The sequence below is a fragment of the Balaenoptera musculus genome, chromosome 1 (genome assembly GCF_009873245.2).
Source record: "Balaenoptera musculus isolate JJ_BM4_2016_0621 chromosome 1, mBalMus1.pri.v3, whole genome shotgun sequence".
NCBI classification, from domain to species: Eukaryota; Metazoa; Chordata; class Mammalia; order Artiodactyla; family Balaenopteridae; genus Balaenoptera; species Balaenoptera musculus.
This window is the reverse complement of record NC_045785.1, coordinates 158,738,595-158,752,834: the sequence shown is the minus strand read 5'-3', so window position 1 is coordinate 158,752,834 and position 14,240 is coordinate 158,738,595. Positions and strand designations below refer to the sequence as shown.

The 14,240-nt window shown below is 44.2% G+C and overlaps 1 protein-coding gene across 1 annotated transcript in view; it reads right to left on the bottom strand.

Moving 5' to 3' along the window:
• The window catches only part of KIF26B (kinesin family member 26B), a 482,699-nt gene that overhangs the window by 257,175 nt on the left and 211,284 nt on the right, over nt 1–14,240 (bottom strand). The gene's annotated exons all lie outside the window — the stretch shown is intronic.

Below are 14,240 nucleotides of genomic sequence, written 5' to 3'. Positions count from 1 at the left end.
TGGCAAGGAACACGGATATCGAGCTCATTACCTGTGGCTCACGGCGTTTCCTGACTACCACCGGTAGCACCTCTGTTTTGGGGTCGGGGCCAGAGCGCGCGCGGGGCAGGGGGCGGTGAGGCTGGGAGGGGACACGTCCCCACGTGCATTCAGCGGCACGCGACATGGCCTCCTCTAAGGCCGTTTTCCTGCATGTTAGCTAGAATACCTCCTCGTTTGTATTAACTATAACGGAATACAATTATCCCCTGACACTGTAAGTTTCGGTGACTTCTGTGTCTCCCCTCCATTTGGAGGGGAGAGCAGGAGCCATTAACCACACTATTTGCAGCCCAAGACCAGACCAGTTGGACCAACTAGTGCTGGTTTCTTACTAGGAAGGCCCTAAATGCTCTCAAATGGACAAGAGGGGCAAAGATATCATTTTTTTAAGGGAGAAGTGAACCAGCTAATGAAGAACATAAGAAATTAAGCAAAACACTATTTGCGTATTGTTGTTGTTTGCTGTAGGCAGTCAGCAAAGAGATGACTTAGAGAAGCTCATAAAAATAGATATAGCCCACCATGAATTACCAATGGTTTTTTTTTTTTTTTTTTTTCTTGGAAGGTTTAGACCATTTCAACAGACTTAATTTTCCTACTGGTTCATTAAGATAAATGGCTTCCATTTTATTGGCAATAATTGCCTTTATAATGCAAATTCTAGTGAATGGGGCTGGGTCTATTTTGCCTAAATGCACATAATATACTGTGAAGAACCATACTTCTGGGCAAAGTAAGATACTGGTATAGAAATATACTTTCGGAAAGTGCTAATCCCATGACAAATGTAATAATTATGCAGGCAAGTCTAAGTGTGCTATTTTGAAAGCCTGTTACTTTAAAACTTCACTCTACTTGCAAAAAGGAAAAACTGTCAGTTTTTTTTTTTTAAAAAAAGGCAACTTTAGTTTGGGGTAAAAAAAAAAAAAAGGTCTCCAGCCAGTTCAAACCTCTTAAATGCTGAGTGGAAAATGCTTCTAATTGCCTAGAAAATACAAGTGCAATAAGGCAAAGATCAGGAACAGTTTCCCCTCTGTGCTGAACAGTCCAGAAGGCCAGTGAAAGGGTCCCGTTTGTTAACCTTTGAACATAAAACATTTGTACTTTTCATTATTAGAAGAATAGCAATCGCTCTTGAGCCCCATGGACTTGAAACTTTGCTCTGCTTAAATTCATGCTCTGACTTGGAAAGCCTTGGCATTATCCAGCTGTAATTCTGCCAATACACACTTTCTTATTCTCATTCATTCAATGCATTGTAAGGAAAGTGAACCCACATCAGAGAAACGGGAGAGGAAGCAGCAAAAGCAGCCAATGGCCTGGAGGACGTTCCCTGCGCTGGCAGGGGCTGCCTCCCAGGCAGAGGGCCCGTGTCACCTCTCTTTGGGCTTCCTCTGCAGCCCGTGGGGTGTGGGCTCCCCTCAACCGGCTACCACTCGCCCGGAGGAGTGCGGCATGCTGGAGGGGACGGCTGAAACAACCGGAGACCTGGCCGTGGGCACGCACACTGTGGTCACCACGAAATGGCATTTATGAAGCACCGGTGGTACACGATGCCATCCTGGACAGTGTCCCAAAACAAACCTCACCGTGAATTCCCTCCATCCCACAGCTCTCCACGCCAGAATGGGGTCTCAGGAGCGACGTGGGGCAGACCCTACAGCCCTTAAGGGATCTGAGGAGCTTCCCTTCCTTGATCATCCTTGTGACAAAACTAACACCTACCCCAACCCTGTGTTCCCTAGCCGACCCCCCCCCCTTGGAAGCAGACCACCTACTCAGCAGCACTCACTCTGCCCCTGGTTCCGAATCTCATTTCAGGGCAGTGGCCTTTCCTACCAGCGGGCGGCCTCCCCACACTTCAAAAGCAAGTCTCTCTAAGAAGGGCCTGCTTTTTTGCTGCTAGCTATAATGAAGGCTCTGTCCTGTAAGAATCTGCCCGGAAGACTTGGCTTCTCCAAAGGGCGAGGGGATGAGCTCGCCGAGAACCCCAAGTCCCTCTGCAGTCACGCAGCGGCCCCTACCCTTGGTTCCCAGGCCTGGTGGGCAGCACGTGAGATGTGCTAAGATGTGGGTGAGATGGGGCTAAGGGGTGTGCTGTCGTGGTCGGTTCCCCCCAGGGCCCTCATGGCAGTCCTGCAGAAGCTGGATTCTAAGAGACCGAGGGTCAGAAACCTGGGGCTGCTTCCCCAGGGGAAAACAGCTAGTGAGCAGGGGCCAAGACTGGACCCCGATTTGTTGGATTCTGCGACATTTTCACTCTGCCCTCCCCCCCCAGTCCAACCCCCATTCCCGCTTTAACTGCCCCCTCAAGGCAGCTCTAGCGGCCCCCTCCCCGCAATACACTGTAAGAGAAAACGCCCAAACGGCAGGAATTCCCGGAAACCTTAGCTTCACTGCACAATCTGCAATCAAGAGCCTTCTTTGTAGAGGGCTATGGTTTACCTCTGCTTTTCAGACTGTCCTGACTTAATTTTTTCTCTCACGATACTGTGAAAGCTACAAGACTCTTCGTGGGAAAATTCAAAAAGCCTCAATCTCTTCATCTAACACATCTGAAAAGGGTAAAGTTCTGGGGGAAAGGATTCGTTATCTTGATTATGTGTGTATGTCATAGTCTAGAAGCAGCAGCTGAAAACTTGCCAGGGGGTCCCAATCACTAACTTTGGGGGGACTAGATTTTCACCACAGGATTTCGTTTGCTTTAGTTCTGATTAAAACCTGCTGCTAGCTCTCCATCTCGGTTACACCGGGTGGTTTCACTAAAGCAACAAGTATCTGTGACTTTCAAAACACCACATCACATCCCGAGGGTGGTGGTCCATGAAACACGGGATGGCAGTAAAGGGACCAGGCACAGGGAGCGGGGGGCGCCTGTGTGTTTGCACACGCGTGTGCTTCTCCACGTGGGGTCTTCAGTGCGCACGGGAGCTGCCTCTCACAGACCTCACAGATAAAGCCGCTCACTCCGTTGTCATCCTAGGCGAGATTCACGTCTTTCAACAACATTTCCATTTTTGCACTGATACCTCCATATGAGGAGCCATATACTTGTTCACAAAGAAATCTCGAATCTTAAATTCAGTTATGATCTTGACCACAGAATCAAGACAAAAAAGATGTTTGGCTGTTATCAACCAAGGTTGCTTTCACACGGCAAATCGCAATCTATAAACCATTGACCTTTAACTTCCCCACTGAAGGGAAGGACTCTGAGAGCTTCCAGAGTGTGACAGCTTGGGGGCTCATCTTAAATGGCATTATTGACCCAGAAAGCCACCTCCCTTGGACTCTGCCGAGGCAGCAGGGAACACCAACAGTATCCATTTCCTGTGCAGAGACATCTAAGGACAGCAAATGCATCCCACTCAGTCTTTATATTTAATGGCATTATGACCCCAAATCCCAGAAAATAACACATAAAGCATTTTCTGCTAGGCAATTTGTATCTCACTATTTTGGGATATCTCCTTTATTGTTATTACTACTTACACTGTTACTTAATATTTTTATATGTTTTGCAAACAGTGGTGCTCAATAAATATTTTTGATGTGTGTTAGCACAAACCAACTCACAGTTATCCTGAAAAAGACTGGACACAGGTCAACCCTTGGCATTGTCTATGCTGTCAGTGGTTGCACTCTTAGGGAATGAGGACAGCAGAATACAATTTCAAAAAGCCTATGTAGAATATAAACGAGGTAAGCGAATCTGCAAAGGACAAGATCAACAAATGCATCCCCAAACCAAAGATAAGTAGTTACAGCTGACCCTGCAGACCCTGCATTTCAGTCGTAGGGTAACAGAAAGCTGGTGGCGGTACACAGAACAGCATCTTCCTCTAGTAATCGCACTGCACTGAGATAGGCCCCCATTAACTTATTTGGTTTTTGCTCCTATCAGAGTGTAGGGGGGAGAGAAAATTTTCCATCCTTTTCTGTATATGAGCCTTCGCTTGCACTGCAGGAATATGTGTCAGTCCCCACTTGAGTCACTTCTGGGGCTGGCTCTAACAGCATCTGGCCAGGGGCCCCCTTCCCCCCCTCCCCTGAAGGATCCCCCTGGGGAGCAGCTGCCCTTTGTGACCCAGGGACGGAGCAGCACAGAGGATTCTTGGAACAGCCATGGGCGCATGTCTCTTACTTCTGTACCCCTCCTTCTGGGGACCAAAATGCTTCATTTTATGAGCTATGTTCATCTGATCCTGGCAGGCAGAGAAACAAGAGGAATGCCCCGCTCAGGAGGGAAGTACTGGGACGTCTCCGAAGCCAGAATGCTCTCCTCTCCTGCAGTGTCTGTGCTGGCCTCAGCCCTCCCTAAGTTGTTCCACTGCACTCTTTTCGTGTCAGTGCTTTCTGCCCCTGAGCGACTGGGCAAACTTGATCTCATTTCAACTTTAATCTCACCCTGCCTGTCCGTTCTCCACCTGGAAACCAGACCTACCCAGAACTGAAGTGATGCATTGCAAAGGTGGCTCCGGAGCCGTGCGCAGTGGTAGTAAGCACCTTTCCTGAGCAGGATTTGTAAAAGGGGCAGAGCTCACATTGCAACACAGGTGCTTAGAAGTCTCAGCAGACATTGCAGCAAGTTAACTACTGCTGGCTCTTTTTGCCTGAAGAAAAGCTACTGAAAACTAGAGCAATAAAATGGATTTTCCACTAATCTCATCTAAAGATATTTTAACAAAAACAAAACAAAACAAACAAAACAAAAAACCAGAAGGTCAAATATTGTATGATTCCATTTATATGAGGCACCTGGGGTAGTTAGATTCATAGAGACAGAAGGTAGAATGGCGGTTGCCATAGGCCTGGGGAGGAAGACACGGGGAGTTACTGTTTAACGGGTACATAGTTTCAGTTTGGGAAGATGGGAAAGTTCTGGAGATGGATGGTGGTGATGGTTGCACAACACATGAATGTACTTAATGCTACAGAACTAATGGTAAATTAAAAATGGTTAAAATGGTAAATTTTATATAGTACATTTTACCACAATTAAAAAAAAACAAAACAAAACTTAGAATAAAGAGCACCAGGAGACTGCTGACTAAAGGGACAGCCCAAGATCCGCTCGCTGAAAGGACTAAGAGAAAAGCACTTGGATAGAAACCAGAGCTGTAAGGACGGTGCTCCTCTTATTTTAAAATGCGGCCCCGTAATCATGATAACAACTCCAGGGTCAAAGTCAATTATCTGGTTGTATCTGAAAGTTCAGAGCTCCTAATGCAATACCTGGCACATAATAGGTGCTCTAAATATTTCTAGAGTTGCTTGAATAAGTAGCTCAAGGGTTGGAAATTGTTCTGGTACACAGGCCACTCTCCTGGAACAAAGCAGAGGTGGTGAGATTTGACCTCCTTGTGAAACTCACCTAAGGGACAAAAGATTCTCTGTTCAGAAACATCAAAGGGGAAATTTTACGTTCTGTATATTTTACCACAATAAAAAAAAAAAAGGAACAAAAGAGAAACGCCACAACACCAAAGAGTTAATCCCCTTCAGCTTGTCCCAGGTGGCCTGCGCCTGCTTTGTCATTTTAGAGGGCGTCATGAGGACTCTGGGTGTGGAGGCCCCGAGTCAGAGGAGGGGGCCGAGTCCTCCAGGGATTGACAGTGAGTTTGCAGGGTGGTCTCAGGGACAGGACCCCACCAGCCTATGCCCGAAGCCTGCAGGAGATGGGGTGAGCCGGAGCCCTCGACAAGGGAGCAACGGGAAGGAGGGGAGACCAGGAAGGCTGGGAGGGGTTGGAGAAAGCCTCCACGGGAACTGGGCTCTTGGATTAAACCTCATTTGATTTCTGTACACGTGCCCAAGTCAAACGCCATCCCTCCTCATCTTCCCTCATTCCTGCCATGTCACACCCGAACAGTCAGTTAACATGTTTTCCGTAATCTAGTGTTCTGGAACTGGGTTGGTTCAGATCCTGTCCCATGCTACTGTGACTTTTAGGCATTTAAATGCTCCGGTTAACGCTCCAGCCCTTGGCATGCTGTCCCCGGAGCACAGGCAATGCCGCCTGACTTGAACCTGGTCCCTGGCCTGGCCTAGCCCTCGTGACTCACATGGGGCACGGATCACCTCTGAGACCCCCACGGCTACCTTGAGTCACACAGATATAGTTGCCCTGTGTTGTCCAGCTACCCCCTCCCCCCAGCCAGCACCAAGGGGCCATGATGGGATTCTTATGTCCCACGGCTAGATGTTTGATTACCCTTATTATCTTAACTTGCTTTGGCTATAAATTTTATTAGCGGCCATAAAATTATCCATCCACAGCATTTGACTCAGTGACCTCTTGCCACAGAGAATTCCACACACTGGTGCTACCGGGGCCTAGGAGAGCTGCCTTTTTCCTCACCCTGGATTTACAGCCTCACCTTCATCAGGGTTCCGCCCTGTATGATGAGTCAGCAAACAGAGGAGGCTGCAGTGTTTCATGATACCCGTTATCAGGGCTTAAATCTGGCCCCTCAGTGCACATGACTGTCTTCTTTCATTCTTTGTGTTGCTAGAAGGTAAAGGGGCAGGGCCACCCAGATGCTTTAGAAAAGACTGAGGTGCAGGGTACAGCAAAGGGCCAGCTGCATTTCTGTTTTGGATTCTTCCCTTAGATTTCTTTTTTTTTTTTTAATTTTTATTGGGGTATAGTTGCTTTATAATATTGTGTTAGTTTCTACTGGACAGCAAAGTGAATCAGCTCTACATATATACATATATCCTCTCTTTTCTGGGTTTCCTTCTTCCCATTTAGGTCATCACAGGGCATTGAGTAGAGTCCCCTGCGCTATACAGTAGGTTCTCGTTAGTTATCTATTTTATACATAGTATCAATCGTGTATATATGTCAATCCCAATCTTCCAATTCATCCCACCACCCCTTTTCCCCCTTGGTATCCATACATTTGTTCTCTACGTCTACGTCTCTATTTCTGCTTTGTAAATAAGATCGTCTATACCAATTTTTTCAGATTCCACATATGTGCGTTAATATACGATATTTGTTTTTCTCCTTCTGACTAACTTCACTCCGTATGACAGTCTCTAGGTCCATCTGCATCTCTACAAATTACCCAATTTCATTCCTTTTTATGGCTGAGTAATATTCCATTGTATATATGTGGCACATCTTTTTATCCATTCGTCTGTCGATGGAAATTTAGGTTGCTTCCATGTCCTGGCTGTGATAAACAGTGCTGCAATGAACATTGGGGTGCATGTGTCTTTTTGAATTATGGTTTTCTCAGGGTATATGCCCAGTAGTGGGATTGCTGGGTCGTATGGTAGTTCTATTTTTAGTTTTTTAAGGAACCTCCATACTGTTCTCCACAGTGGCTGTATAAATTTACAATCTCACCAACAATGCAGGAGGGTTCCCTTTTCTCCACACCCTCTCCAGCGTTTATTGTTTGTAGATTTTTTGATGATGGCCATTCTGACTGGTGTGAGGTCAGAACTACTCACTGTAGTTTTGATTTGCATTTCTCTAATAATTAATGATGTTGGGCATCTTTTCATGTGTTTGTTGGCCATCTGTATGTCTTCTTTGGAGAAATGTCTATTTAGGTCTTCTACCGATTTTTTGATTGGGTTGTTTGTTTTTTTGATATTGAGCTGCATGAGCTGTTTGTATATTTTGGAGATTAATCTTTTGTCAGTTGCTTTGTTTGCAAATATTTTCTCCCATTCTGAGCGTTGTCTTTTCATCTTGTTTATGGTTTCCTTTGCTGTGCAAAAGCTTTTAAGTTTAATTAGGTCCCGCTGTTTATTTTTGTTTTTATTCTCATTGCTCTAGGAGGTAGGTCAAAAAAGATCTTGCTGCGATTTATGTCAAAGAGTGTTGTGCCTATGTTTTCCTCTAAGAGTTTTATAGTGTCTGGCCTTACATTTAGTTCTTTAATCCATTTTGAGTTTATTTTTGTGTATGGTGTTAGGGAGTGTTCTAATTTCATTCTTTTACATGTAGCTGTCTAGTTTTCCCAGCACCACTTATTGAAGAGGTTGTCTTTGCTCCATTGTATATTTTTGCCTCCTTTGTCATAGATTAATGACTATAGGTGCGTGGGTTTATCTCTGGGTTTTCTATCCTGTTCCACTGATCTATATTAGTTCTGAGATGTGCAGCTCAAGGCAGAGCTCAAATATTCTTTTAAAGAATATCTTAAAACAAATGATAAAGTCTTACCATAAAGCTTGTAGTATTTCTACATATAGATACATGTAAATAGGTTGACTGACAATACTTTTAATACTTAGTGCTCAATTATGTTTTGTGGGGTGGTTTGGTGACACATTCAAAGACATACAATGATACCAGGTGTCTAGCTGACATGATGAAGTTAGTTTCAGCCTGAGAGAACGTTGAGAAGTGACTTCAGGCATCCTCATAGGGCATCATCATACTCATTATTGTTTTTGAGTCAGGGTCTATTCTAAGAACTTTGTATATATGCTGCCATATTTAATCCTGACAGCAACCCTATGAACGAGGCACAACTGTCACCAAATAATAGCTTTAACTCTGTCTGCCACATGGGAAAAACCCTGGAGGAAGTATTGCCGCCGGGTTTCCTTTCTTTCCATCCTTGAGTTTATCTTGCACTGATCACATCACCCAGAGAATGTGCAGCTCTTCAACTGTGGCTGCCCCATTCAGAAAAAGTGTTAACAGCCAAAGAGTTGATGAAGAGCAGAGAAAAGGATCATTTGAATAATTTTTCAATATGCACACAGGCTTGCTCTATCCAATGTTTTGTGATTTTTAGGATCAAATGAAAGCAAAATCAAATGGTCTGAATCTTGATGTAACTGATCTCACTTTCCATTTGCAACTAAGCAAATTCAGACTGAGTAGAGCAACCTTCATCAACCTAACCCTGGCATCAGGGTTGGGCCCCAAGGTCAGCTCCAAAAACCTGGAAGAACTAAAGGATTTTTTCATGTACTGAATCACGTGGGCTGCTCTTTTATTGGGGGAAGGTTACCATTGCACCCCACCCCAAACACTTCCAAGAGCCAGTGCCCCAGGAATGCCCTGAGCACTCTTCCCCACCCTGGATGATCAGGGCCACCCCTCCTTATGGTCCCCACAGCTGCCCTTGTATCAGAGCATTTGTTTTGTTTTGTAACTGCCTGTCACTGGTCTCTCTGCCCAGCTAGATAGCAAGCCCTGTGAGGAGAGGGACTGGGTCTTGCTCACTTCAGTATTACCACCATAGCACAGTGTCTGGATATGGAATATATCTAATAAATACATCAATTAATACATTAATTAACAAATACATACAAATAAAAATAAACTTAATTTAGTTGCGTTAGCATTGCTTGAGTTTTGTTTGGTTTTGAGGGATAAAGGTTATTTTCACCTGATTTTAAAAATTATGAACAGGTTAGACAAAGCTTTATTCAAAAAATATAAGGTATCTCAGGGTACACTTTGTTCAATATATTGGTGAGATAAATGACTGGAGTGGGGGAAAGAAAAGGCAAACAAGAAACAAAGAGGCCAAGGGACAGAGACAAAGAAAAAAAAGAGAGAAACAGGAGAAAGAGGAAGAAAGAGAAAAACAAAAAGAAATTACAGAAAAAGATTTTTAAAAAGGAGAGGAGACCAGTGCCTTTCAGCCAGCTTGAGTGTGAGCATGTGATGGCCACAGCTAGGGAGCTGGAATTCTCTGGAATATTAGGCAAGCGATCCTAGGAACATGGTTTCCAGGAGAGACAGAATCAAGCTTAGAGGCTGAAGTCCCATTGCCTGTCTTAGCTCTTCCGGGTATCAGACAAGACCTTCAGCTACACACAGAACCCTGAGGTGCCTGAGGATAAAATGTGTGAAGGAAGAAGTTTAAAGACCCATGTCACAAAATTGAGCCATTCTCTCACCCTTTTCCAATTAAAAAAAAAAAAACCATAGTTCTAACTTCTGAAAAAAAAAAGGGCTTAGAATTTCTGAATATCTCAATACTTGCTCATGTAACTTTTACAGATGGCATTGTTTATTAGTTATGCTTCCAAGAGAAAACACAGTAAGATTAAGAAACTGAACATTAGATTACAGAACTGATGTAGCATTTAATTCTAATACAGATCATGGCCTTTCCATCCATGCCTGACCTGCTGTGTTTGTCTGTACATGGTCATGCAGCTTTAGGAAGCAGTCCCTTCCTAGAGCACGCTGCTGTTCTTCACCTGTCTTGGCTAATGCTTGGAAAACTTTCAAGAAAACCAGCAGCACCTAATGGCCTGGAATTTTAACAGTGCATTCCTTGTAGGCACCTTACTTCCTCATATTTTCCTTGAGCTCTTGTGAGAAAAAGTCAAGAGGGACCTGAGACAATACTTTGCTGTAAGTGACCCACCAAGGTCTGCAGAACAGCCACTTCACTAAATGCAAAAGCAACCTTGTATTCTGGGCAAAACTGAGGGGACAATGTTGGGAACTTAACAAACAAAGGCATGTGTAAACACACACACACACACACACACACACGTGCATGCACGCACACAGACACACAGGAACGCACACAGCCCTCAGGATGCTGGGATGGTAGACAGAGAGTCTGCACAAAGAAGGGGCGAGGTTGGCAGCTGCTGGCGCCCTGACCCAGGAGTCATGAGAGCCAGGTCTGCAGGGCTCCAGCACCAGGGAAGGGGCTCGTCCTTGTTTGGAGTCCTTCAAGGAAGCCGACAGCGTTGAGGCTGGCTCTAGATTATAGGATTCATCCTGCTCACACCACAGCCACAAAGGAGAGATGCCCAGACTGGAGACAGGCTGGACCAAATGGAATTGCCAGTGTAATCCCAGTGCCTAGGAAAGGGTATGCCACGCATCAGGCCCTTGGTAAGCTTTGCACTGAATGAAAGGATCCAATTCTGGGTCTGGCTTGGTTGATGACAACATGAGGGACTTGGAGCAAGTTATTTCCCCTCTCTTAGCCCTAATTTCCCCAGTGAGGGGAACTCATGAATCTGTGTCTTGGGTGAAATGAGATAATGCACTGAATGTGCTCTGTGGTTCCTAAAGTCATCATCAAATATAAAGCAGGGATGTTTAGAAATATTCCTCTTTCACCTTAAAGCATGTCCCTAATTTAACATTTGTGTGGCCATTATGCAAAAACATACAAATATGTCAATGTCAACAACAAAACAGAAAGCATTCCCCAGTACTGTACCAAACCATCAATGGTGAACAAGGGGCTGATTCTCTCAAAGGGTCAGCTGGTTGTTCCAAAGCGATGCACAGATTTTCACAGTTCCAGCTTTGAACTGACCTCACATCTTCTGTTTACCAGTTGCAGAAATGCCAAATCCTACACCAGCCAAAAAGCAATTTTCACAAAAATGTTTCAATGGAGCTGGAAAAGTCCTTAGATAGAGTCTATGTCAACTTTCATGTGTAAACATGAAGACACTGTGGTCCAGACTGGTGAGCTGAGTTGTCCAAAATCACACATCTGGTTTGTGGCACTGCCAGTCAATCGCAGCACTTATTTAAATACACATCAAAAAGCTAACAATAGGACAACAGAACTCTAAAATGATTGAAAATCCCTGAAATACATACAGAGAGAGAGAGAGAGAGAGCCAGGCTCTGTAGTTCAGCAATAAGCCAGGGGCTTGGTTGTAGCCAAACAGCTGGCTGCGGGACCTTTGTGAAGTCAGTTAACCTCTCTACAACCTAGTCTCCAAAATCAGGGATCTGCCAGAAGGAATATCAAATAAAAACACTCTCAATTGTCCTTCTCCTCAAATAACAACGGCTTAAGATTCTAAACCGATGCTTCAGAGTCTCTCGTTGAAAAGCTGAACAGGAGTAGGCAAACATTTGTGGGCTGACCTAAAATAATCCTGTGAAGACGTGTGGAACTGTTCCTCTGTCTAGTCCCTTCTGAGTTTAGGATCACTCACTCTATATGGCTGGTAATTTCCACTTCTGTGTGTTCCTACATGTCCAGACTTCAGAGAACGGCTCAGCAGGGTTGATTCCTGGGAAACTCTGGATCATGAATCCCAATCAGGACAGATCCTAATCCTGTCACCAGACCTATGACAAACTGCATTTGATGGTTTTCTAAATCAGTTCACCCAGGGGATTTGGATGCTTACTAAGATACATTTATTTACATATGCATGCTTTCATTGTGTATTTCACTAGTAAAAATAACATTGAGAATGCTTACAAGTTTAATAATGTTTGGGTACCCCTTACATCCTTAACCCTGAATTCTCAAATTCAGGGATATTTAAAAATCCCGGGCCTCATGAGTTGTAAAATGAAATTCTGATATTAACTTTGCTGTTGTCTGATTTCTTCAAGTCCATGTCATCTTCTCAGCACCTCTTCTCTTTGAACATCATTAGCCAAGAGACAAAGACTTTCTGTGTGAGTTGAAGCCAAAGTTGTACAATCTCATGTGTCTTTACTAAATAAATATCTACTTTTTTTCTGTTTCGGCTGCGACATTCCATCCAGTGCCCTAATTTCTTCACTTGGTGGTTCTGCTCAAATTTCTCCTCTGTTCATTTAAGATGTTGGTTTTCTCTTCCATTGTACATGCTATGGCTTTTCCCAAAGCTCAGCTGTACTTTCCACTTGTTAGAACTTTATAATATGGGTCAGGCCCAGCAAAGTCAATACCAACTAACTTATTGTGAGCCTATCTAACTAGATTCCCCCAGCTAGCAACCCAGAGCCAGCCAGATTGGCAGACCCCGACATCTCAGGGATGACAGCCAGTGCCGTGCTTTATTCTCACACAGAGCTGGACCCGGGAGTTCATCTCTTCCATATCTGCCCTTCTGTTACAAACCTTGGGTCCCTGGAGTCTGCCATTTAAAATAGAGCTGATCTTTTGGGATTCTTGTCTTTCATACACACTTGAAAAGCTATTCATCCAATCCTGAGTTAAAAGACTCTAAACTGTGTTAACAAAATCAGTCTGGTTGCAATTCTCCCAAAATTGAATTATTCTCTTAACGACCTCTTGAGGGAAAGCAACAAAACATCAGCATCTCAGCTGAGTCTGCTTGTCGTCTTTCCTCGACTCCCCAAATCTTGACTCTACCCGTAACACAAAGTAACGCTGAAGTCTACAGGGCTTCCACGTCTGGGGCAACCATACAAACAGAGCCGGGTTCTGAGATCCAGAGTGTGGAATCAGCAAGGCCATCGTAGAAAGAAGCTGGTGGCCCAAAACTGCGATTTTCAACACAAATTGAGAATACCTAGAGGCTGCAGTAACCCCGTATTAGCATGGACGGCAACATACCCATTTCAGAAGGTCAGTTCCAGGAAGGCAGGAAATAAGTCTTGCCTTTGGAATACCCTTACAACTCTGAGCAACCCTCTTGGAGTAAGTATTGAAAACTCTGCTATTTGACTTCCCACAGGGCTTACCACCAGCACGTTCATACAAAGTTGGCAAGAGCAGAACAACACGTAGACATTTTATAGTAGCTTAAGATTTAGTAGATCGTTTTTTTCCCAGAGCCCAAGATGAGGCCAAAGTAAACAAGCACACACGTGTGTACACACATACACACACCCCAGAAGCGCTCTTGTTGGAAGAGTAATTCTGTCCAGCAGTGTCTTTGAGAAAGAATGAAAACTACTCCTCTGGGGGAAAGAACGCTAAGAAGAAACTTTTGAAATATACAAAGACACATTTGAGAATCAGTAAACATGTCCACTGAGGAAATACATAGAATAAATAACCTCAAATTAGATTGGCCCTAAAAGGAACACATCCCGAAAGTGGGGTTGCAGGAGGTTACAGACCCACCTTCCTACCATAGAGACCTTTAAGAACAATCACAGTAGCCAGCTGTCTAGAATGGCTCCAGTGTAGATCTACGCAGAGGGAGAGAAGTACCAGATGTCTAGAGGAAAACTTTTCCCAAGCAGGAGTCTTTGATGTGTAGGTACTTCTAATACATAGACTCTAAACTTTTGCAGCCCTCTAACTACCAAATTATCATTTCATTAATGTCTCAGACAGACCATAGCTCAGAGTAAACCTAATGTGTACCATGCTTACCCACTTTCTCAGCTGATTTCTTAGATAGTCTTTAGTGTTACATATCTATGACAATCATATAGCTCGCATTTTTCAGCCTCATTCAATTAAAACTTTTTCTTGCTATTGGCCTCCTAAGTACATTTACATGTGTCCAATCCTGTCTCGTGAATTTTGATT